This window comes from Protopterus annectens, chromosome 12.part0 (genome assembly GCF_019279795.1).
Source record: "Protopterus annectens isolate FY-2018-M chromosome 12.part0, PAN1.0, whole genome shotgun sequence".
Classification (NCBI taxonomy): domain Eukaryota; kingdom Metazoa; phylum Chordata; order Ceratodontiformes; family Protopteridae; genus Protopterus; species Protopterus annectens.
This window is the reverse complement of record NC_056746.1, coordinates 828439545-828464514: the sequence shown is the minus strand read 5'-3', so window position 1 is coordinate 828464514 and position 24970 is coordinate 828439545.

The following is a 24970-nucleotide window of genomic DNA, read 5'->3' as shown; positions in this document are numbered from 1 at the left end:
CATTTTCGTCCTAAAGCTCCTGTCACTTCATTGATTTTATATGCATACACTGCTGTCTTTCAGTCAGTTTTAAGTAACATTTCATGCCATTCAATGACTACTTAAAACATACAGTGCAAATGCCACAGAGAGCAGACTTTCAAAGTGATTTTACTGCTGCTGATTTTTAGAATGGCTAAATCGCAGTCTTTTGTGAAGCCTGAATTGTAGTACTTTGACTCATCTCTCATCCCCTTTCACACCTAATTCCCTAGCTGTGAAAGTGCTAAGGGTAATTTGAGCTGTTACCTTCTGTGATTGACATCTCACAGCAGACTTGACTCATGTACATTTTCCTTGTACTAGCCTTTACTTTCTGTATGGGTAAAGGAAGGACCAGGGAGCTGTGACATCACAGCATGGGTAGGTTTTTAGGATGGTCATGGTGATATCAGTTTTGAGAGGGGATTGGCCAGAAAACTACACATATTCATTGGAGACTGCAGCAAGGCTTTTCCAGGGTGGGATAAAAGTTTTGAAAGTAAAATTGCCACAGCACAGTAAGGTACTGTTCTAGTGGAGAGAAACAGTCAATTTAAAATATTTTAAATGTTGCATTGTTGTTTATCCATAGCAGGGATTGTAAATAGGGAGAAAAAGGGCAGAAAAGTTGAGCATTTAATAATAGAATCCCATTGTCCTTTAATACAAGAAAATATTAATACACTTATTACAAATTATTCTGTACTTATTACTTCACATTATAAACAGAAGAAGAGGTGTAACAATCTTGTGGAAAAATGTTATTTCAATGCATGAAATCTTAAATACATACAATGATAAATCTGGCAAGACTTTAATATTTATTTGGATTCCTGGATTAGGAGTTGAAGTAGTTAAACAGCAACTTGAAGAGATTGTACAGTTTTCTAAAGGGAGTATTATTTTAGCTGGTTATTTTAATTGTATTTTAAATACTAATGCACCAAATAAACATAAGAAACCTGCATCATCTAAAGCATTAATAGACTTTATAGATATGTTCAATATTAAACATATAAACAATTTTTCAGAAGTAAATTCGTTATTTTTTACACATTTTTTACATAGACATAGTACTCAATCTAGAATAGGGTATATATTTCAAGTGATATAATAACAAATCTAGACAATGTTAAAGTTGTCTGATATCCACTATCTGATCATAATGCCGTTACCTTTGAAGAAATAAATACTAAAATTAATATTTCTGTTTCAAGAATTCCATCATATATAACCAATTTAAAAGAATTTAAGAAATTCTGTAATAAAAAATAATCTTTTATAAATGTAAATTTAACTGAAAACACATCTGAGATTTTTGTTTTTAATCTGTAAAATATTTATATGGTAAAATTATACGTTGATTATAAATAAAAAATGGGCTAAAGAACTAATAGAATTGCAAGAGAAAGTAAACAGATTTAAACTAGATATTCAAAATGTAAAACAATTTAGAGGAGGAACTTGACGAGAAAAATAAAAAATACTTAGAGACTTTAGATTACAATTAATTCATATTTTCTAAACCCCAAAAATCAACATAAACTAGCAAACAGAATGAAGAAGATTATTAAATCTAATTTATATTCCTGGAACTAAAGAGGTTAGAGATTTAAAAGAATTTTTAGAATAATTCAGAATTCATATTAATTCAATAAATAAATTTAGCCCAGTAGTAGAATCACAAACTACAATCAAATCATTCCTTAAATATATTAAAAACAAATTAATAAAAGATCATATAAAATGAATAGATAAACCTATATTAATGTTTGAACTTAAATTGCAGATTAATAAACTAAAATTAAATAAAGCTCCTGGAAATGATGGTATTATACCAGAATTTATAAACTTGCCTAAAGAAGCTTTGGTACTATTATTAAACGTATATGCATTAGTTAATGAATTAAACATGTTCCCCCATCTTGAAAATATACACTGATTTTACCTATTCTAAAATGGAAAGAAGAATGATGTTGTTATAGACCTATTTCCTTATTAAATATTGACTATAAAATGTTTATGGCAATATATGGTAATAGAATTAAACAGTTTCTACCCTTGCTTATAAATGAAGATCAAACTGGTTTCATAATGAATAGAAACTCATACAACAATATTTAAAGAATACTCACAATAATATACTATATTAGTACTACAAAAAAAGTTTGATTTTGATAAATTTAAACATTAATAGTGCATTTGATTCAATTTTAGAGGAATACAATTTTTCAGATAATTATATTTGCTTGATTAAAATGCTTTATGAAAAATCCTCTGCTTACATAAAAACTGGATCATATACTTCTAAATCAGTTACAATTACTAAGGGCACTAAAGGGTGTCCTTTGTCACAGTTACTATTTGCTTTAGTCATATAACCATTTGCTAATTATATTAGATCTAATATTAAGGGTATTCAATTCAGTAATCATTTAAATTCTAAAATTCAACTATTTGCAGATGATATTTTATTAACTTTGAAAATAGTCATTATGTACAAGCATTACTTGAGACAATGGAAATCTTCCAAATGATATCTAGAATTAAATATAATGATACTATAACTAAAACTTTACTTATAAATTGCAAAACACAACATAAATAAGAAATTATCCAAATATGTAGTAATAGTAAAATTAAGTATCTAGGGATTATTTTATCAGATATTAATGATATATTGTTTAAAAAGTTGGTGTAATTAATTATTATAAAACATCTCATAAATAAATGGAACTTTTTTACAATAGAAGAGACATTTTCTTTAATTGAAATGATTATTCTGACAAAAATGCTATATTTTATACAAGCTATATAATTTCCTCTTCCTGAAGAATGTATAAGATAATTTAATGCATTGATGTTGATCATTTAATGGTTTCTTAATAAATCTAGTCTAGTATTTAGTCATCACTTAAAGGATTGGACAGTAGGTGGTATAGGTCTATCTAATATAGAAATATATGCATTATCAATTAAGACTTTTTTTGATTAAACTCTAATTATTCTGCTAAATGGAAAGAAATACAAGAAATAATTTGCTTAAAGTCAAGTTACTCAATACCAGTACATTACAGTAAAATATTACCTAATAATTTTCTTTGGTTGTTAAGGAAATATGTCTTGGAGTGGGAAAACAAACCAATATTTTCATGGTACATAACCAATACATTAAATATATTCAAAGATTTTATGAATAGAAATCCAGGAATTAAAACATGGTCATTTCTATTATTTCCTATAGCTTGTACACAAAAATAATTTTAGCAGTTTTAATGTCCCAAAAATGACTGAATTCAGAGAGAAAAAAGCGTAATATCCTAGTATCAGCTAATAAATTCTGAGAAAGTACATTCTATGGATTATATTATGAATAAATATGATATAAATAGGGAAATGTGGTTAAAAATACAAACTGTTAGACAATTTATTAAGTAAACTTGAGTTAATGCATTTAACTATTAGAGATTATGTTCCAAAATGTATAGAATCTGATTATTTTAGGAAATCAAACTATTATGAGGGAAAGGGTACTTATCTAAGATATGTAAAGTAGTCAAAAATATTAAATTATATTATAAAGAAAATATGGGGGATTATTATAGATTAATAAAGAGCTACCTAGTGAGAAAGATAAAGACTTAATGTTAATATCTTCAAAACAAACTATCCTCCCATTGTAGTGGAAGTTATTTTCCTGGAAATTTATAATCAGAAGTTTTATTACTCCGCATAAAATGGATCTGATATTTAAAAAATATGTCTTAGATGTTAGAGATATAGATTAAAGTCAAAGGAGGCTTGACAATGTATGTTTTATGACTGTATATTTCTCAAATCATTCTGGGAAAACTTGATTTTTTCTTGCAAGCTCTTTTTAATTACAAATTTAATTTAACTAAATCTTTGGTTGCATTTAATGTTGCAATACCTAAATGTGTTGCCAGATCAAAATATTGCTATTGCACGCAAAGTCAGTACAACGAACTGGAAAAAACGAAATACCCCTTCATTCAAATTCAAGTTCAAGAATTTTGCTATTAATGTTCCTCAATAAGAATTATCTACAATGAAGATGAAAACAGCTAGAGCTACTTCATATTACAATTCTTGGTTAAAAGTTAAAGAAGTATAATAGAAAAATCAAAGATAATATGGCATGAAATAGTATAAGTTGAACAATTAATAATTGTCTTTAAGTAGGCACCTTTGTAAATATTTTTTGTGAAGTTTTTTTCATTATAATAGTTATTTTTTGTTGTAAAATGTGTTTTTGTTTAGAATTGTTATGTTTTAAACTTTAATCTTTAAAGACTAGACTTTTTATCATAATGGTGACACTTTCCATGTTGGAATGTGTAAGGTCTCACAGGTATAGACAAAAAGAAATGAATATTTAATTATATTAAGAAATGCAGAGTGCAAATAGCAATGCTACAGGAGACACATTTGGAGTGAACTGAGCATGTGAATTTGATAAAAGGATTTCATGAGGGATATTCAGCAGAATATCAGGGACAGAGGAAAAGAGGAGTACTTATCTTAATTACTAGTAATAGAAGAGGAAAAAGATAAAGGAAGATTTAATTAGTAAATGGCAATTGGTAAGGGATGAAGATTACAATGGCATGTATTTATATTCCATCTACAACTGGAATTATAGAAATTAAAACAAATGGAGAAATAATAAGCTTTTAGCAGGGAGAATTACTTACAGGTGATGACTGGAATTTCATTTGCAGCAATAAGGATGCATCTGTGGGAGGCGCTATAAGGGAAAATATAACAAAAGAGGGTAGATTTCTGAAGACATTAATGAAAATATTTCATATGGAAGACATGAATTCAGTACTAGGAACTTGGAGAGAATTTACATATTATTCTACAAGGTACAATAACTGAGCTGGACTAGACAGAAATTATTTCACAAGAACATGTGTATTTACGTCAGAACTTTGACACACATCCAGTAACTATATCAGATCATGTGCCAATAATTACTAAGATAAAAATGCGGGGTAATGAAGTAATGATGAGACACTAGTGCTTCCCCATCTACCTGTTAAAAAGAGAGGAATTCAAGGAATGGGTAGTGGAAATTATTCAGGCAGTATTAGGGAAGATTGAAAATACTCCAGAAGTTATAGCTAGTGAGTGGGATAAAAAGTGAAGTTTACAAATAAGGAAGAAATAAAAGACAAAGAGATGATTAAGACGTAATAAGAATTATTTAGAGGGGCTGACAAAAGTTAAAGTTTTACAGAATAGGGGATATCTCACATAACAAGAACAGGCACAACTGTAGAGTGCTAAAGAGAAATTAAGGGACTACATTTATAATACGCATGCGAACTGATACATTCCTGTTAACTATTTTTTTTTTTTATAATAACTCTAGAACACAAAAACATTTGACAAGACTTAGTCAACAGAAAGTAGAAAGGATTGTTGCCAAACCTAGGCAGCCTATAATAAGAAAATAAAAACATAGATCCTGTGGAGGTATTAGGGATATCTTAGAAATTGTATGAAAATTTATATAAAGCAGAGAAGTGGAGAAATCAAGAAAAAGCACAAATGGAAATATTTATTTATGGACAACACAGTGGTTTGCTTTGTTGCCTCACAGCAAGAGGTTCTCCAGTTCAATTTTCAGCTGGGCTGCCTTCTGTGTGAAGTCTGAATGTCCTCCCAGCATTCATGTGGATTTCATCCAGGTGCTCTGGTTTCCTCCCATGTTAAAAATACATGCTTCTGGAGCATTGCATTTCTCCGTAGGCATCCACTGAGAATTGAGTTGTTCCAAGTCAAACTTTCCCAGTAAACAAATGTTAAATAAATGATGGAAGACTTAAATATGCCAAAGTTAGAGGTACATGAGGCTCAGCAATTAATAATAAAGATAAGAGGAGATGAAATAAAAATGGTAATGAATAACTGATCTGCAGGATAATCTCCAGGGAGTGGATGGTATTTCTGTGGAAGTTTGGAAGCTAGGAGGGAAAAAGGTGATAAATATCAGGAAGGTTTTGTTTAACAACAGTATTTTAAAAGGGGACGTACCAATATCCTAGAAAAAAAGCTGTAGTGGCTGTAATACCTAAAGATGGTGAAGACCAATCATATCCATCTTCAATAAGGCCCATTTCAATTTTAAACTGTGATAATATAGTGCTTATGTCAATAATGGCTAAAAGAATGGTAACATTGTTGCCAAAATTAATAGATATGGATCAGTGCGGCTTTGTGGAGGGAAGGCAAACATTTGACAACACTAACAGAAAAGTGATAATCCAGGGTGAAGTAGAATGTAAGAAAATACTGCTGCTGTTGATGGGTCTTGAAGAAGAAAAAGCATTTGACAGAGTAACCTAGGGTTTTATTAGTAGGGCAAAGGAAGCATTTGCATTTCCTGATACAATAATGTTAATTAGGAGGATATACAAGGTATCAGAGGCAAAAATCAAAGTGGGAGGATTCCTCTCTGATAAGATGTGCATGAACAGAAGAACAAGGTATGGGTGTCCTTTCTCCTTTGATATTTGCATGATATTTAGAACTACTGGCAAAGAAAATAAGTGACTCAATTTCAAGCATACAATTGGCATGGTATTAAAAAAGTTGGCTTTATTTGCAGATATTATTTTGTACCTGATGGAACCAGAAAAGGACATCACAGTGTTGTAGAACATTCTGAGACAGTTCTGAGTTTTTTCAGGATACAAAATTAATGAAGACAAACCTCAAGAAGACTCCAATGAATTTTCCCACAGCACATGTTGGAGGTATAATGGGGAAGAAAGAGGTACCTAGGATAGGGTGACCAAATCATGAAGTGGAAAAAATGGGACACACCCAAGGAGGGTTTGGGTGATACCCTCCAGCTAAAGAGGGGTCCGGGGAGCCTCCGCCGGAAACTATTTATTGAAATATGCTCATTTTAACTATTTTGAGACCTAGAAATCTTTTTAAATTTACCTTCATTTTTGTAATCTAATTTAAACACTGAGGCATATCATAAATGAAAACAATAATTTTGCAGTGAATACTTATTTATTTATACATATTTTACAATGTAATACAACACAACAAATTAAATTTCACTAGTCTAGGATTTCAATTGAGGATATTTAGCTGTTGTCCCAGCCATTGTTAAAACCTCCTTCTTATCTAATATAAACTTGTAAAAACTATAACAGTCCATTTCGAAATTGTAGAGAACTTGCAGGATTGCAAAAAGGGTCTCCACTCTCATCTTGTTTCTTTCGTCCATCCATTGAATGTTCATGAGCGAAAAGATTCTTTCAGTATTACCATTATGGGCAGGGATCGCAAACACATATTGGCATATCTTCAAAAATTCAGAGTTCTGTTCTGGCCTAGTATGGGTTTTGAAAAAACAAACCCACTTTTCGTGACACTGAGGTGTTTTTTTATCTTCATCAGTCCACTCTTTAATATATTCACTTACAAAATTTGTTAACGATGGCAGTTGATCAAATAGCAAAGTATCATTTATTTCAATACTTTTTTCGTTGAAGTAACAAATAGTTTCTTCAATTTGTTCTCAACTGGGGATGTCCTTCAAAAGCATCCATTTGAATTTTGAGAAGGTAGAGAATGGTACACTCCATTTTTTAAGATATTGTAGGCAGGTTTCATAAAACTCGTTAACTTCATTTTTGAAGTTAATTTCATCTTGTTGCGTAATATTGGCCCGTTTAAGAATGGATTTTACACTAAATGATAAAAACTGTTCCTCTTTTCTTCTGGTCAAAGCTTTGAGAGTACATTCCAATACATCATTGACTTCCATAACACTTTTTGTACTTCCTTCAATCTTTTTAATTTCTTGGTGAAAAATACTGAGTTGGCTATGGATAAACCATAGGTATGCCTCACTTAAAGGATTATTAAAAAATGTTAACAAAATCTTTGGAGCTTTTTCCTCATTTAAAAAGAAATCCTTTAAAGCATCAAACAGCTTTAAAATTCGTTCTATTGCAGGCATCAAAGACAGCCAACGAGTTTTTGAATACGCCAAAACAGTGCCAAATTCAACGTCGACCAATTCACAAAATTCTTTTAGCCTCTCTGTTCGCACCGTGTATATAGAAAAATAAGAGAAGAGTTTGACAACAATACCTTCAATGTCACAGCTTAATCTATCAGCTGCTGCACATATGCAGTTATATAGTACATGTGCAGGACAACCCACACCTTCAATACCACCATGTAAATTAGTTGTTAATTTTGTAAATACATTGTTTTTTCCCACTCTGTTCAAACCACCAAAATTTGTGTTGGTATTGTCACCACAAAACACAATGCAACTGTCTTTATTTAACTTGAATTCATCAATACAGTTCAAGCAGAAACTAGATATCTCATCTGACGTTTCACATGGCAAGGAAGCTACTTTCAGTAACTTTGACTTTATCCCTTCATTTATGTCAAAAAACTGAACTACAAAAGGAAACATTTTTATAGCTTTGTGATTACTTGCATGAGTTGAAATGCCACAAAAAAGGGGATTTATTTATCTCTTCAATGCTAGTTTTCATGCTGAATGGAGCTAAAACACCAGTTATCAGGGCTGATTGCTTTGTTCTGGCAGAGCTAAACTTTAATGCAATTGATGAGTCACTAAACATAACGCTGTTTAACTTGTTGACACAGTCATTTGACCTAAAGCTGTGATGGTGCTTTACCGTATGGTAGGCCTGAGTTAGTTCAGCAGCTCTAACTTTCGTTTCTTCATTAGAATCGTGTTTTATAAAATAATTGTTAAGAGACATACTGCTACTTGGGGCACTCGGTCTGTTCCTATGTTTCACTGATGTGATGTGTTGTTTTATATCTGAACGTCCACCATGACCAATACTAAAAACACTATTGCAAACTGTGCACTCGGCTTCACTGTCATAGCGTCCCTTTTTAATATAGTTCCACTCTTTGGAATACTCCTCCATAAACTTACATTGACGCTTGGGCATAATTATTGTCTATATGAGACGATAATATAAAATTAAAGAATAAAGTTCAACATCCAAAACAAACACCTGTCACTCTGACACGAACAGGCCGGCAGGGATCACACATAAGATTAACACATTACAAGCTGCTACAGGTCTGTCTATATGGCTAAGCTTACTTCTAAAAGTTTGTAGCACTTAGAGTAGAAGTGCTTAGCGGAGCCCCTGACTTGATATTTGCTGGGGGCCCCCAAAATGCTAGCACCGGCCCTGGTTATTCTTTATTGTCTTTGCTCCTCAACTACAGTGTACCTTCTTACGTTCTCCATTGTAGAGTTCCTTTGGCCATCTCTTCCTTGCTCTATGTTCGCTTTAAATAATCGCGCGCGTCCAGTAGCCATAGCAACAAGGTCTCATGTTCTTTACGCTACTCAAAAGTCTAAAAAATGAAAAATATTAAAACAAGATCAGTTTCACATACAGACTGACCTTAAAGTTATCAAATTTACATACATAAAAATACGCAGCTGGTATCGCCAAATAAGTTTCACATAACACTCCAAAACCCCAAATTACATATTTTAAAAAAGTAGCTTTCAAGAAATTGTGAAACATCTGATATGACGCTGTAAAATATATTTTTTAAACTTTCCTTCAGATACCATTCATTTCAAATAATTGCAACAACACACATACTCACCTTCTTCACCACCATTTATCTACCATAACCTGCCAATCAAAACAATGAGGTGGGATTTAGTTTACTTGACATGCACTTTACAAAAGGGGAGGATGTGCTATCGCTTTTTGCGATGCATTGTTGGTATTGCAGTTTTTAACTGCTCATTTTGTCATATTAGCTACGGAAATAGAGTTGTAGTCCCTGCAGCAAAGGAAATAGTAAAAATGCGGCGTGACACAATATTGACAATGTGACACTGACAACTTCAGTTATGTTGAGTTTCGATTTTTATTATCAATATTTATTGTGTGCTGTGTGGTAAATGAAGGAAACGTATATCACAAGTGTGTATGGTGGAAGAAGCCACTTTTTTATTCTTAAAATGACCTGCTTTTGTCTTAGAAAAGTTCAATGGGCACTTCAACCCCTTATATACAGATGCTGCGGTTGACATGTAGAATATGCTTATGTACACAATCTTTCTTACCACTATCAGTCGGTCCGTCATCATCATCATCAATGAGGAGTAATAATGGTTTGAAAACTTGTGTTGAGGCACTTGTGGGTTCGGGTGTATGAAGGGACAGCACCAGTCTGCATTTTATTACAAAGCGCAGCATTTACACACCCACTCAAAATTATACGCAAAAGAGAACGAACATAGTGGGCAGCAAGTATCTGTATGGAAAAAAGCTGCTCCTCCCTCATCTGTTACTCAGAAAGGTAAACAGAAAATACCTGTTTATTTTTGCAAGCTTTTCAGAAGTAGCCAAAATATTACTTGAAGTTATATAATTAGGAAGTTTTAGTGATTTGATAGAAACGGGACATTTAGGCATCCCAAGAGACTTTTTCGGGACACTGGGTATGATCGCAAAAAAATGGGACAATCCCTTTTTTACGGGACGTTTGGTCACCCTAACCTAGGAGCATATGGTCTCAGAATGTAATGAGTTGGCAGACTTTAAAAATTCCCCACAGAGTACTCTGTCAGGACTTCTGGGCATACAAATGAGTGCAACTAAGGATTTTGTTTGAGCTGGGATTCATGATCTGAATTGTGTAGACATAAGGCCTTGTTTAGTTTAATTTGGTGGCTGCCAAAAAAAAGCAATTACTAGAAAATGAAAATCAAAGTCTAAACAAACCATACTTGAAGTAGTGAATACTGTAGCAGAGATAAAAGAACAGGAAGTGAGATCTTTAGAAAATGGTAGGAGTAAATTACATAGAAAAATAGAACTTGTGGTAACAATACGGGCAGGAAAGTTTTGGAGCAGGAATAGGGTTTAGGAGAAGGCAGGAATTGATCAATTTGTGATGTTAGTGTGATTACATTGTACAGAACAATCTGTGATGCATAATATTTGTAAATGTGAACTTGTTAATATGGATCAATGTCTTTTATATAAATATCCCAAAGAAAAATGTCCCAAAGCAAACACTGTCAACAGAAGGAATCACTAATAATCAGCCAACTCTTCAGTACAAGCTGTCTTTATTCTTAAGTGATTATAGGAATTACATAGAGGAAAGATAAACTAGGTGGCAAGTAAAATTAGCAGCAACATATGACCAGGTCTTAATGAAATGGTATCCCTCAAACCTATATTAGTGAAGAAAGCTACTTCTTAGATTTTCACTTTAAACACTTTTTGGTTAAACAGTGGGGGAATTTTATATTATATCCTAGATTATGTCAAAACATATAAAAATGTTTGAGTTTGACATTTAAAGTTTTTTTTTAATTTACATTTATGATTGTGTATGTAACACAAAATATGTTTTATCTAGAACTGTTTTTAATTTATGTACTGTATAGTTTTTATAGTTGGTATATACTATCAGGGAGAATTAATGTAGTGGTACCTTTAAATGAGTGAAAATGGTGGTGACATCACGCATTTTAAATAGTATTTAAATTAACTCCTCATGGAGTGTAATTGGATTCTGATGACGTCCTCAGTTTAGGGGATGAAAGCGCTCAGTCTGATTTTTTTTTATGTGGAAGAATAAAGACAGCTTGTACTGAAGAGTTGGTTGATAATTAGTGATTCCTGCTGCTGACAGTGTTTGTTTTGGGACATTTTTCTTTGGTGTATTATAGACACTGTAGTTACTTGTGGTAATTTTCAGTTGTTGTTGGTGTAAGTAACCTAAGTAGTATGAACTCGTTGGATGATATCTGTTCCCTGTTTTCACTAGTGCACAGGGAAGAGTTTAATAAAATACATTCTGAGCTTACGATCATGAAAGGAGAATTGTCCCACCTTATTGACCTTCTCAGCCAATCAGAGGGCTCATTTCACTTTGGATCCTCCAAAGAGAAGTGTAATTCATTGCCAGGAAGTGAAGCAATGGTAGAACAAAGCAGGGCAGGATGAGGTGATAGTCCTGAAGCATGTATGAGTAAAAAAATGGATTTGGAGTCTTCGATGAGAAATGTGAAATTTTCACTTGAAATACCCCCAGATCAGTATAACAGGCAAAATGATGAAAATGAAATACAGAGGACTGGAAGTAGACCCAAACAAACAGGTACAACCCTTATTTTTAATAAAGACTGTGGTTTGCATCAAGGGATTGACTGTGAAGCTGTATTCCCTTAAAGAACACAAAAAGATTGAAAAGTTGGACTATGAATGTTTGGTTAAGAAACCATTTGTTTTTTCTTATTGTGATGTTGGGAAAGATACAACTAAAAAAGCTGTGCATAATGAACCCAGTACTAACAACATGGGTTTGAAAGAAATGATTTATTCCTTTGAAAGTAAAATGTTTAAAGTTAAAACTTTACAAATGGAAAATGCTTACCTTTCTGAATGTCTGACTAAGAAAATTGTTCCAAAGAGATTAAGGGTGTACAAATTTCACTTTGGTATTGACTATACAGACACTGTATATGCTGAATTTGTGGAAATGTTTAATAAACATGGTTTAGAGTTGATGGCAAAGATCATAGAAGTCAATGATGCTATGTTATGTGTTTTACTATCTTATATAGAGAAATTGATTAAGGACATTCAAGAACATTTACTGTTTCCACAATGATAAGTTGTGTGTTAAACAAATGGAAGGTACTGAAACTAAATGTGATAAGCATTTTAATAGAAAATATAAGAAAATTGTAAGAGACCTAGCAGAGTACAAGGCTAAGAAAGCCTACCCACCAGCATACACACAAAAAGAAAAATATACTTTTTCTGTTAAGAACAAACATAAAAGTAAATCATTGAACCGGTCCTCTTGTATACCTAACAACAAACAATATTATAAAAATTATGACTATAAACAAGCCCCATATAGGAATATTTTTTAAGGAACAGCTGAGGGAAAGGAGAGGTGGAAGATGAGATAGAAGAAAACTGTCAACAACAGTGGAGGGACAGGGAATACAGATGGAGATGAACAACCTCAATGAAAAAGAAGAGATACAAAAAGAAGGGGTTGTAAATACATATAAAGGATACCACATTTATAATTACACAGAAATGGTGCTTACCAAAGAGCATTTCTCCCTATTTATGAAAGGTTTAAAATATGTTCCAACAAGGAAATTTAATTATATGGATGTAATTTTAGAGTTAAAAATTTTTATAAGGAAGCTCAATCTAGCATATATTTTTCGGGTCTATGTTAAATCACTGAATGCTTAAAAAAGCGAACAATGAATTATTGAACCCATGTAAGTGAAAGCTTACAATCTCAAATGCTTAGAACAGTGATTCCACAAAACAAAAAAATGTTAAAACGTTACATAAAGTGGGGGGCTGTGCCCCCATACACACCCTACTTAAATATACCAACTCCGAGATTGCACCACAGTCATGAAAATGGCAACATAATGGAAGCGGCCAAGCGATTTCTTTCCCAGGGAAAGAATTTGTTTATATGCCGTTTCGCTATTTTGCCTTTCCATGCTTTTAAGTTTGATCAAGACACATTCAAAAGAATGTGTCTTTGATCATTTAATAAGAACCCATATTTTTCAGAATCCAAATTCAGGTAGAAAAAATGAAAAAGAGATTAAGTTAAGAATTACTATTAATCCACCCTTGGAACCCACCTTAAGTGTCCTAGAAAAAGCTATTATGGGCAATTTATATGCACTTAAAAATAAAGAAGAAAAACACAGTATGAATCACAATTTAAATAAAAAAGAACAAGTGCTATTAGAACAGCTTAGAAAAGACAAATCCATCAGGGTCATGCAACCAGATAATGGAGGGGGTACAGTTTTATATGGTGCATTACAATGTTGTTGTGTCTTTTCGGCTTTTCCCAGTTAGGGGTCGCCACAGCGGAACTCCGGTCCGCTAATGATTTGTAGTTGATTTTTACGTACCGAGTTACCAGCCCTGATGCACAACCTTCAACGAAGGTACGCCCATTCACGCATATCTCCACGCAGAAGACACTCTAGCTGAGAATCGAACCGGACAGTGTCTTACTGCGAGGTAACAACGCTACCGCAGCACCACCTGAAACATACTCTAATGCCTCCCTTAATTAAATAAATATAGGACACTGTCGTATTGACTATTATTTGGAAGATTATTTGATAGATGGAAGGATCACACCACAGATATACATTTTTTTAAAAGTTAAACATCCGTTTGCAGCTACTATATCTGGGATTCCCAAGACCCATAAAGGGTTGGAAGATCTTAAGTTTCAGCCTATAGTGGCAGGACAGGGCTCTAAAAATCTACTCTTTGGGGTGGTCAAAGATAAATGGTTAAAGCAAGTTTACAACAAGGTTGACCACCTTCTGAAAGATTCCTGGGACTTCCTTAGTAGGATTAAAAATACTCTTTGGGAAGAAAATATTTATTTTCTTACAGTGGATGTGGTGGATTTGTATACATCAATTTCCAGGTATGAAGGAATAGAGCTTTTCTCTGAAAGTATAAAAAGACAATAATTTTTCTGATGACAGTGTGAATTTGATTTCAGAATTTATGGAGCTAGTGTTGGATTATAATTATATATACTATGAGGGAGAATATTTTAAGCAAAATAAGAGCGTAGCTATGATGGCATAGTCTGCCCCCATATACACCAACCTGGTATTGGAATGGGAACAAACTAAAGTATTTCCTAGTGAGTGGTTTAAGTACATCAAAATGTATGTGCATTTTTGGATGATATTTTTATTTTGTAGACAGTGACAGAGGAAAATAAAAAAGAATTTGTTGAATTTTTGAATAATTCATCCAACTTTTTGAAATGTACTTACACTAGTAATGTGGAAAGTAACAGTTATTTGGATACACACATACAAAAAAACTGCAATGGATTTAAATCAAACATTTATAGGAAATCTACATTTAGTAATTCCTATTTAGAGTACACCAGTAATCAACCCCACTATCAAAAGAATAATATTGTCAAAGGTCAGCTAGTTAGGGTTGCTCGTATGACTTCTGATGGAAATGACATTGACTGAGAATTACAAAAAGTTGCACACTTGCTTTATGAAAGAAGGTATCCTGTCAACATGGTGGAGAAAAAATTAGAATATGTTAAAAGAGTGGGGTGTTAATTTTAAAGCATTATTAGATAATTCACTACAAGTAAAAGAAACCTCTGAAGAAGAGAAACAATTTCATAGGGCATTCATTCCATTCAGTGGATAGGTTAAACAAGTGAAAAAGATTTTTGAAAATAATTGGTCCATTCTGAAGAACAACCCTAAAGTGTTATCAGTGGTAGGAAGGAACCCACTTTTGTATACAAAACAGGGCTAAACCTTAAAGGATTTTTTGAACTCACTAAAAATGATTAGGTAGTAGAAATGTTGGTACTACAAAATGTGGTACTTATGCACAATGCAAATATATTCAAACTAAGAACACACTAATTTTACATAACACTATGAGATCTAAAGTGTTTTTTGAAAAAGGAAATTGTCAAACATCAGGGCTGATTTATTTGGCAGTTTGTAAATCCCATCCAGCTTACTACATAGGTAAGACGGAAAGGCGTCTTAGAGTCAGGATATACAGTATGAACACCAGTATCAGATTGCCACAAAGAACTTAAATAATGTCCTATACAAGCACTCTATAGTATGTGTAAATATTGTTCAGTTTTTATTTGGCATTGTGGAGCGAGTCAGGCTAAACCCTGGGGGGGGGGGGTGATTATAGGAATTACACAGAGGAAAGATAAACTAAGTGGCAAGTAAAGTTAGCAACATATGCACCAGGTCTTAATGAAATGGTATCCCTCAAACCTATATTAGTGAAGAAAGCTACTTCTTAGATTTTCACTTTAAGCACTTTTCACTTAAACAGTGGGAGGTTTTATATTATATCTTAGATTATGTCAAAACATATAAACATGTTTGAGTTCAACATTTAAAGTGTTTTTTAAAATTTACATTTATGATTGTGTATGTAACACAAAAATATGTTTTATCTAGAACTGTTTTTAATTTATGTGCTGTATAGATTTTATAGTTGGTATATACTATCAGGGAGAATAATTATAGTAGTAGATTTAAATGGGTGAAAATGGTGATGACATCACACATTTTAAACAGTATTTAAATGAACTCATCATGAAGTGCAATTAGATTCTGATGAAGTCCCCAGTTTAGGGGATGAAAGCTCTCAATCTGGTGTTTTTATATGGAAGAATAAAGACAGCTTCATAGGTTCATACTAGGCTATCTGCCCTAGGGCATTTATAGGCCTAGCCAGAGTGTGTTTGGCTTTCGCCACCCATTTTAAATTAATTTTGCTATGCCCTTTTTTGAGGTTAGTATACTGTGCCTCTGTCTAACAGTGACATAGAAATGATACCCGGGGTAAACCTACAATCTCCCATCCACTCATCAAGATTCCTCTTGAAGAGAGTCAATGAGGGACTCTGCCTAACCTGGACTGGGATTTTATTCCAGAGTGAAGGGAGCCTCTGGGTAATGAATCTGTCCCTCCAGCATATCCTATTTATTTCAGTGCTGAGGTTCAAGTCTCTCGAGCGCGTAGCTCGATGGGATTTGGATTTTCTGAGGTGCAGCATGTCCATTAATTCCGGGTTGGACATGGCTTTATATGTCGCCTCTGAGCAGGCAGTATGACACTGAGTAGAGCTGGAGTTTCTTTAACGGGGCTGTTTGAGCCCTTTGATCCTCTTGGTGAGGTACTTTTGGGGTCTTTCCAGTTGCTGCAGGTGTCTGGTAAGGTACATCCCAAAAGTGGCATTGTACTCAATTATGGGCCTGATGAGGGATGAGTAAAGAGGCACAATGACCTCCCCTGATCTAGATGTGAATCCCTTCATGATTAGGTGGGCTATATAAAATGTTTTTCTAACCACTTTGGCCACGTGGTTGTCAAATAAGAGATTGCTATCAACTTGGGTCCCCAGGTCCCTAATTACTTCTTCTGTACTTAATGGATTACCACCTATGTGGTAATTTGTGGGCACTTTGTTTTTGCCAAAGAGGATGACTATACACTTTTTGGCATTTAGCTTGAGGCCATGGCTCTGGCACCAGTTGTCTGTTTCTATGAGGCCCTTTTGGAGGATGCTTGTGTCAGCTAGAGAGTCGATTATGGTGTCCAGTTTGCAGTCATCTGCAAACTTGGTCAGCCACAGTCCTTCCGTGTTGGCCTGTACCTCTGAGAAATATATACCAAACAAGAGAGGCTCCAGGACTGAGCCTTGTGGGATGCCACTTGTAACTGGTTTGGAGTCTGACATGGCTCCAGCAATTCTAACCATGTGGGTTCTGTCCTTGAGCCAGTTTGCAACCCATCTAGTGACATAGGAGTTTATATTTAAGCTGGTGAGCTTATCTATAATGCCCGAGTGGGGTATTGTATCGAAGGCTTTTGCGAGGTCCAGGTAGGCTGTGTGGACCACCTTCCCCTCGTCAATGGCCTTGGTGACTGTTTCAAAGAAATCAACCAGGTTTAAGAGGCAGGATCTGCCCTTAACAAAGCCAAACTGGGTAGGATCCAGTGTCTGTAGGTCCCCAATATCTTTATTTATGAGGTCCATGATGATCCTTTCCATAGCTTTGCAGACCAAGCTAGTCAGGCTTATGGGGTGATAGTTTCCAGGATCCATTGAGGCACCACCTTTGTGGAGAGGGACCACTGTTGCTGTACGCCACTCTTTGGGTACATATCCTGTAGTAAGGCTGAGATTGAACAGTAGTTTTATGTTTGGGTTTAGCTCTTCTTGGAGTTCATGTAGGATGCAGCCCGGGACACCGTCTGGTCCCATTGATACTGTGTTTTTTGCTTTGGAGAGGGCAGCTCTTACCTGAGCATCTGAGATGTCAGGGGGGAAGCACTCTGCTGGGATAGATATTTGCCCTTTTGGTGGGGAGGGGGGGGAGAAGTTTGCGCTGAACCTGTCAGCTAGAATGTTGGCAATGTCTGTGGGTTCAGTGTATTTTTTGTCATTTTAAACTAATTCTGAGCATATCTGGGAATTCCCACCCAGGTTCCTAACATAACTAAAGAAAGCCTTGTAATTATCCTTAGTGTCCTGTGCAATTTTTCTCTCAAAGCTGGCCTTAGAAGATTTTATGAGTGCCCGTAGATTTTTGCTAATACTGATCAGAGATGCCTTCCCTTTTTGGGATTTTGCTCTATCATGTAGCAGCGTCCTCCTTCTATTGTATAGTTTGTTTATGGCTGGGGTCCACCAGACAGGACGTCTGCCTTTGGAGGATTGGGTCTTGGTTTTATTTGGGATTGCATGATCCATGCATTCCTGAAGGTGTTCATAGAATGCGTTTATAAAGGATTCTGCAGTCTGGGCCGTATTTTCCACAGGCCCGGGGGCTTTGAAGGATTCCACCTCGGTTTTGAGGGGTGTGAAATTTGCTTTAGAGAAGTTTTTCACTGTCGTTTTCTGGGCAGGGGGTCGGGTCGGGATGTGAATATCCAGTGAGATTAGTTTACGGTCTGATCTTACCAGTGAGGGATACACTTCTGGTCTGAAGCATAGAGTCCCCATGTTGGTGATGATCAGGTCCAGTATGTTTTCCCCTCTTGTGGGAGTGGTAACAAGTTGTTCCATAGCATTTGAGTTTATAAATTCTAGGAACCTTTGGGCTAGGGTGTTGGAGCTAGAGTAATGCTCCCAGTCTATGTTTGGGTAGTTGAAGTCGCCCAATATAATGGTATTTGGAGAGACCGTCATATTTTCCAGTGTTCTCAGGAAGGCCAAGTGGGGTTCCTGGGTTTGGGAGGGTGGTCTGTAGCAGGCTATAAACTGGAAGGCAGTTTTACCCACTGTTAGTTGCACATGGATAGTCTCTGATGCTTCGTGCTGTGCCACCAACCTGGAGGTGTGGGTATCTTTGACGAATATTGATACTCCCCCTCCTTTTGTGGTTCGGGTGAAGTTTTGGGGCCGAAAAGCATGGTATGAGGTATAACCTGGTAGTGCTGGGGTGCTCTCAGGAGCCTTGAACCAGGTTTCTGTTACTGCACAGATATCGATATTCTCCATGCTAAGGAGTTTCGAGTGAGTGCATCTTGAGGTTTATACTTCTGGCATTGAGTAGAATTACTCTTAGTTTCTTATCCCTTGTGATACCTATGGAGGTGAGTTTGTCTTTTGAGCCTTGCCTAAAAAAGGCACTATTGGGGTAGCAAGAGCCTTTGCCAATATCCGAAAGCCCAAGGGTGACAGGTGCAAGCTGTCCCTAGCGAAGCTTTGTGGCTTGTCGAGCATATCATCCCAGGCTGACAGGCATTGGATCCCCTTTGAATGACACCAATACTTAAGCCAATTGTTGAAATTGATCATCTTGTCTTCATATTGTGGCATCATTCTTGGTGAGGGTAAGATGCTACTCAAGGTCAGGGTCATACCGGCCTGGGCTACATGCTCAGAGAGCTCCTCTATGTCTCTTTTCATGTAGTCCAGGGAGGTACATCTCAGGTCATTCACACCAGCATGGACAATGACTGAGTCATATTTGTACTTGCCTTGGAGTGACCTGAGTGCTTGTGTTATGTGGCGGATCCTAGCGCCCAACAGGCAACTCACCATGACCTTCTCCTTGTTCAGCCTGGTGAGCAGGACATCAGTGTGCCTGACCATAGAGTCACCTATTACAAGTGTATCAGGTGTGTTGTTTAGCCTTAAGGGCTGTGACTGTTTGGCACACTGGCTTTGTGAGGTATGTCTCCAAAAAACCACGATAAAGTTCTAGTGAAGCAGTCACGATCCAGTTTTCTTTTATTATATCACATAAAAAACAGCAGGTTAAGCGCTTTCATCTACGCACTCGTAGACTTCATCAGAACACTTAATAAGCTTTAAACACTTCTATTTATACCAGAAAAACCGCCAAAAAATCCCAATTAATCAATTAAAAGTTATTGTTAACTTAAAGTCACAGTTATTTTGTCAAATACTTGCATCACTTCCTTAAACATATTCTATCCTTATATTAATATGTTATTATAAATTACACTAACCTATATTAATTTCTATGTTAAAATATCCAGCATTACATCATTTTATTCACACATGCCTGGTTACATATATTTAAAAACTGCTACCTATACAATGCTTAATATTATAAAATTTAATAAAAACCACTGTTCAAAATTCATGCTTCTATTTAGAACCTTCATATTACTTGATAAGTATGATGTTAGTGTAACACATTTATTGCATATATGTGCACTACATCTTACTGCATATAAAATTAACTGCATAACATTAATATATTTTATACTTATTAAATATACTGCATGTATTATCTATTAAAAAAACATTTTTTGCATGACACATAAAATATAATACATAAAGGCTAATCTCTTATGAGAGGCTTAGTAGGTATGCAATCATTCAGGCCTGGAGATGCCGCTGCATTTAACCTAATTTGCCATTTAATTTCCTTTTCTGAGACTTGTGCCTTAATGTCACCTCCCCTGGGATTCTGCTTAACTACTTCCAAATACCAAACAGAAAACCTGTACAATCGGCTATTGTTTAAATGCCTATACAGGGCATTATTGCTGTCTTTTTATGCAGTACAAGTGGTCATATATTCTCTCCTTTAATCTCCTGTCAGTTTGCCACGTAAAAGTGTTGACAGGAGGAACATATTAAGTATATCAAATGCTGTGTTTGGCAATTCCCTTTACTAAACCTAATCTTACTTCTTAGAATGTTATTAAGTACTACACTATCCTTGTCTATAATATTACTACACTGATTGCAATGTCCACATTTAGTGGTCCCTTGCTTACCTATATGCATATATTTGTTGTTCCTGTGAGATCTTATTTCAAATATTCTCTTTATGTTGTAATCAGTTTTGTATACAAACAAAGGCTTAGTCCCCAGTCGTTCATTAATATTATCATCACTAGTGAATGTAATGTAGTAAAGAGAATATTTGAAATAAGATCTCACAGGAACAACAAATATATGCATATAGGTAAGCAAGGGACCACTAAATGTGGACATTGCAATCAGTGTAGTAATATTATAGACAAGGATAGTGTAGTACTTAATAACATTCTAAGAAGTAAGATTAGGTTTAGTAAAGGGAATTGCCAAACACAGCATTTGATATACTTGGCAATATGTTCCTCCTGTCAACACTTTTACGTGGGCAAAACTGACAGGAGATTAAAGGAGAGAATATATGACCACTTGTACTGCATACGTAAAAAAGACAGCAATAATGCCCTGTATAGGCATTTAAACAATAGCCCGGATTGTACAGGTTTTCTGTTTGGTATTTTGGAAGTAGTTAAGCAGAATCCCAGGGGAGGTGACATTAAGGCACAAGTCTCAGAAAAGGAAATCAAGTGGCAAATTAGGTTAAATGCAGCGGCATCTCCAGGCCTGAATGATTGCATACCTACTAAGCCCCTCATAAGAGATTAGCCTTTATATATTATATTTTATGTGTTATGTAAAAAATGTTTTTTTAATAGATAATACATGCAGTATATTCAATAAGTACAAAATATATTAATGCTATGCAATTAATTTTATATGCAGTAAGATGTTGTGCACATATATGTAATAAATGTGTTATACTAACATCATACTTATCAAGTAATATGAAGGTTCTAAATAGAAGCATGAATTTTGAACAGTGGTTTTTATTAAATTTTATAATATTAAGCATTGTATAGGTAGCAGTTTTTAAATATATGTAACCAGGCATGTGTGAATAAAATGATGTAATGCTGGATATTTTAACATAGAAATTAATATAGGTTAGTGTAATTTATAATAACATATTAATATAAGGATAGAATATGTTTAAGGAAGTGATGCAAGTATTTGACAAAATAACTGTGACTTTAAGTTAACAATAACTTTTAATTGATTAATTGGGATTTTTTGGCGGTTTTTCTGGTATAAATAGAAGTGTTTAAAGCTTATTAAGTGTTCTGATGAAGTCTACGAGTGCGTAGATGAAAGCGCTTAACCTGCTGTTTTTTATGTGATATAATAAAAGAAAACTGGATCGTGACTGCTTCACTAGAACTTTATCGTGGTTTTTTGGAGACTTCTATTGTTGTGAGTTCTAGTGTTTCTTTGTTGTACTTTGTGAGGTATGTGTTGCACGTGTTTTGTTTTGGGGTAGTGGTTGCTTGGGTGTCTGCTTTGGAGGTCTCTGCTGCTTAGGCAGATTTTTATTTAGAGCCTCCGAGTATGTTTTTGTGTGTTTATGTGTTTGGTTTGCTGTCGTGATAGGTCTATGTGAGACTGGAATTGTAGTGAGTGTGGTTTCCTTCTCCTCCTGACTGGTTACGCCAGTACTGAGTTGAGAGAGCTCAGCCTCCAGTTTGGCTATATGGTTGCATCTCTCACATGTGTTGGAATTTGTTGGGAGGAGGAGTGGGTGGTCTGTGTACATGAGGCAGTTGTAACATTGCCTCAAGATTCCCAGATTCACCAGCTGGACCGGAGAGGAGACTGACAACTGACCTTTGGACATGCTAGAATAGTATTGGGAATTCCTTTATAATTGAAAAAGGGGCCAATGGGGAACAAGGTACTCAAGGGGAGTTTGTGAGGGTGTAGTGCTTTTAATTTTTTAGTGCTGACTTAGTGAACAAGTGCCAGGTAACTTAAATGCAATGTGTTACAGGTAACTTAAATGCAAAAATGACAAACAGTAACTTTCTTTCAAGTGAAACAAGGAAATAAGTACAGTAAGCAATGCAGATATCACTAGGGATCCACAGAAACGCTGAAAAGCCGCATTTTAGGTGGAATTAGCGTTTCAGGGAAATAACAAGCAAACAAACAACAAGCATACAAACAAAGCTAGATTTAGCAGGCCTGGATCAAGTCTATGCTACAGCAAACAAGGTGTACCAATTTCAGTAAGAAACAGTTCAAATATGCAGGCACTATAAGCCTTTAACCTGAAATTCCCTGCTCAGAAGGGCAGAGTCCAGCCTCTCCTCCCACAAGAGTGCAGACCACGAACCTTCTTAATGTAAAATAACTGGTCTGAAGCCCAAGTGCTTAAACCAGAACTAATACACTTTTAGAATAACGGACACTGAGCCCTCAATCAGCAGTTCCCAACTTAGAAGGATGTAAGCTACCTGAGCTGCCACCACAGTGCAGGCCACAAACCTTCCTAATGTAAAACAACTGGTCTGAAGCCCAAGTGCTTAATCCAAAAGACTTAGAATGATAGCTAAACTTTAATCAATTTACTACCAAGCAGTAATAAATACAATTGAATACTTTAAAGAATGCCTGGATTAGTGCTCAAGTTATACAAACAATATTAAATTAAGCAGGCCTGGATCTAGTCTATGCTACAGCAAACAAGGTTTACCAATTTCAGTAAGAAGCAGTTCAAATATGCAGGCACTATAAGCCTTTAACCAGAAATTCCCAGCTCAGAAGGGCAGAGTCCAGCTTCTCCTCCCACAAGAGTGCAGACCACGAACCCTTTTAATGAAAAATAACTGGCCTGAAGCCCAAGTGCTTAAACCAGAATTAATACACTTTTAGAATAACAGACACTGAGCCCTCAATCAGCAGTTCCCAACTTAGAAGGATATAAGCTACCTGTTCTGCCACTACAATGCAGACCACAAACCTTCTTAATGTAAAACAATTGGTCTGAAGCCCAAGTGCTTAAACTAAAAGGCTTAGAATGAGTTACACCAAGCAGTAATAAATAGAACTGAGTACTTTTAAGATGACACAAAAGCAAAATAAAGTAGGAAAAACACAAATACAGTTAAAGCAGATATTTTTTTTAAGTGGAAAGAGAGAAAGGAGTAGCAGAAACTAAGCTGATTGGCCTTCTCAAATGTTCTCCCTGTACTGGGTAGAATGAGGTAATGACACTAGACTGGGAGGAGGGTCACAGATCAAATTTACACTAGGGGTGGGCAACAGCAAAGCCACCAACTATAAAAACACTATACCAACATGGAGGGAGGGTGGGAAACAAACTGCAGAAATGTTTCTCACAGCTGAAAAGCAGCAGTGAGCCTTTAAATTAAAGTTTAAAACAGCTAAAGGAGTCTCTAGAGAAAAGAGTTTAACTGCAACAAGTTATCAGAAGCAAACAACCCAACAGATGCTTAATGAAAGTGGACAATTTCCAGTTAATACCTCACACACAGTGAAATTAGCTAGAAAAATACACAGTACACAAAGTGCTATAAATAACAAAGAAATAAAGAACAAAATAAACAAAAAACAGGATACTTAATGTTATATATTATAGCTCCGAGTTTCCTCAGTGTCTTTCCTTCCATCAGCTCAGTGTGAAATGGCAGAACACTCACAACTGAACTTCTTAGGTAACAGAAAGTTGAAACCTGAGACAGCTTTTAAGAAAGAAATCTCAAAAGAACCAATGAGGTGCTTAGTCTAAGCTGTAGTCCAGGTGACCTCAGTCAGCCAATGACCTCAAACAATTCTCTCTCACTGAAATGCCTGATGGCTTTGGCTACACCAAGATGTCCCTGAATATGTGCTCAGACACACAGCCTCCACAAATACTAGGCCCAAATACAAGCCTGAATATGAAAATGCTACAAATATCCCCACTACTTAGAACTAACTGCAGAAATGTTTCTCACAGATGAAAACCAGCAGTGAGCTTTTAAATGAAGGTTTTAAACTGCTAAACGAGCCTCTAGAAAAAAAGAGTTTAACTGCAACAAGTTATCAGAAACAAATAACCCAACAGATGCTTAATGAAAGTGGACAATTTCCAGTTAATACCTCACACACAGTGAAACTAGCTAGAAAAATACACAGTACACAAAGTGCTATAAATAAAGAAATAAAGAACAAAATA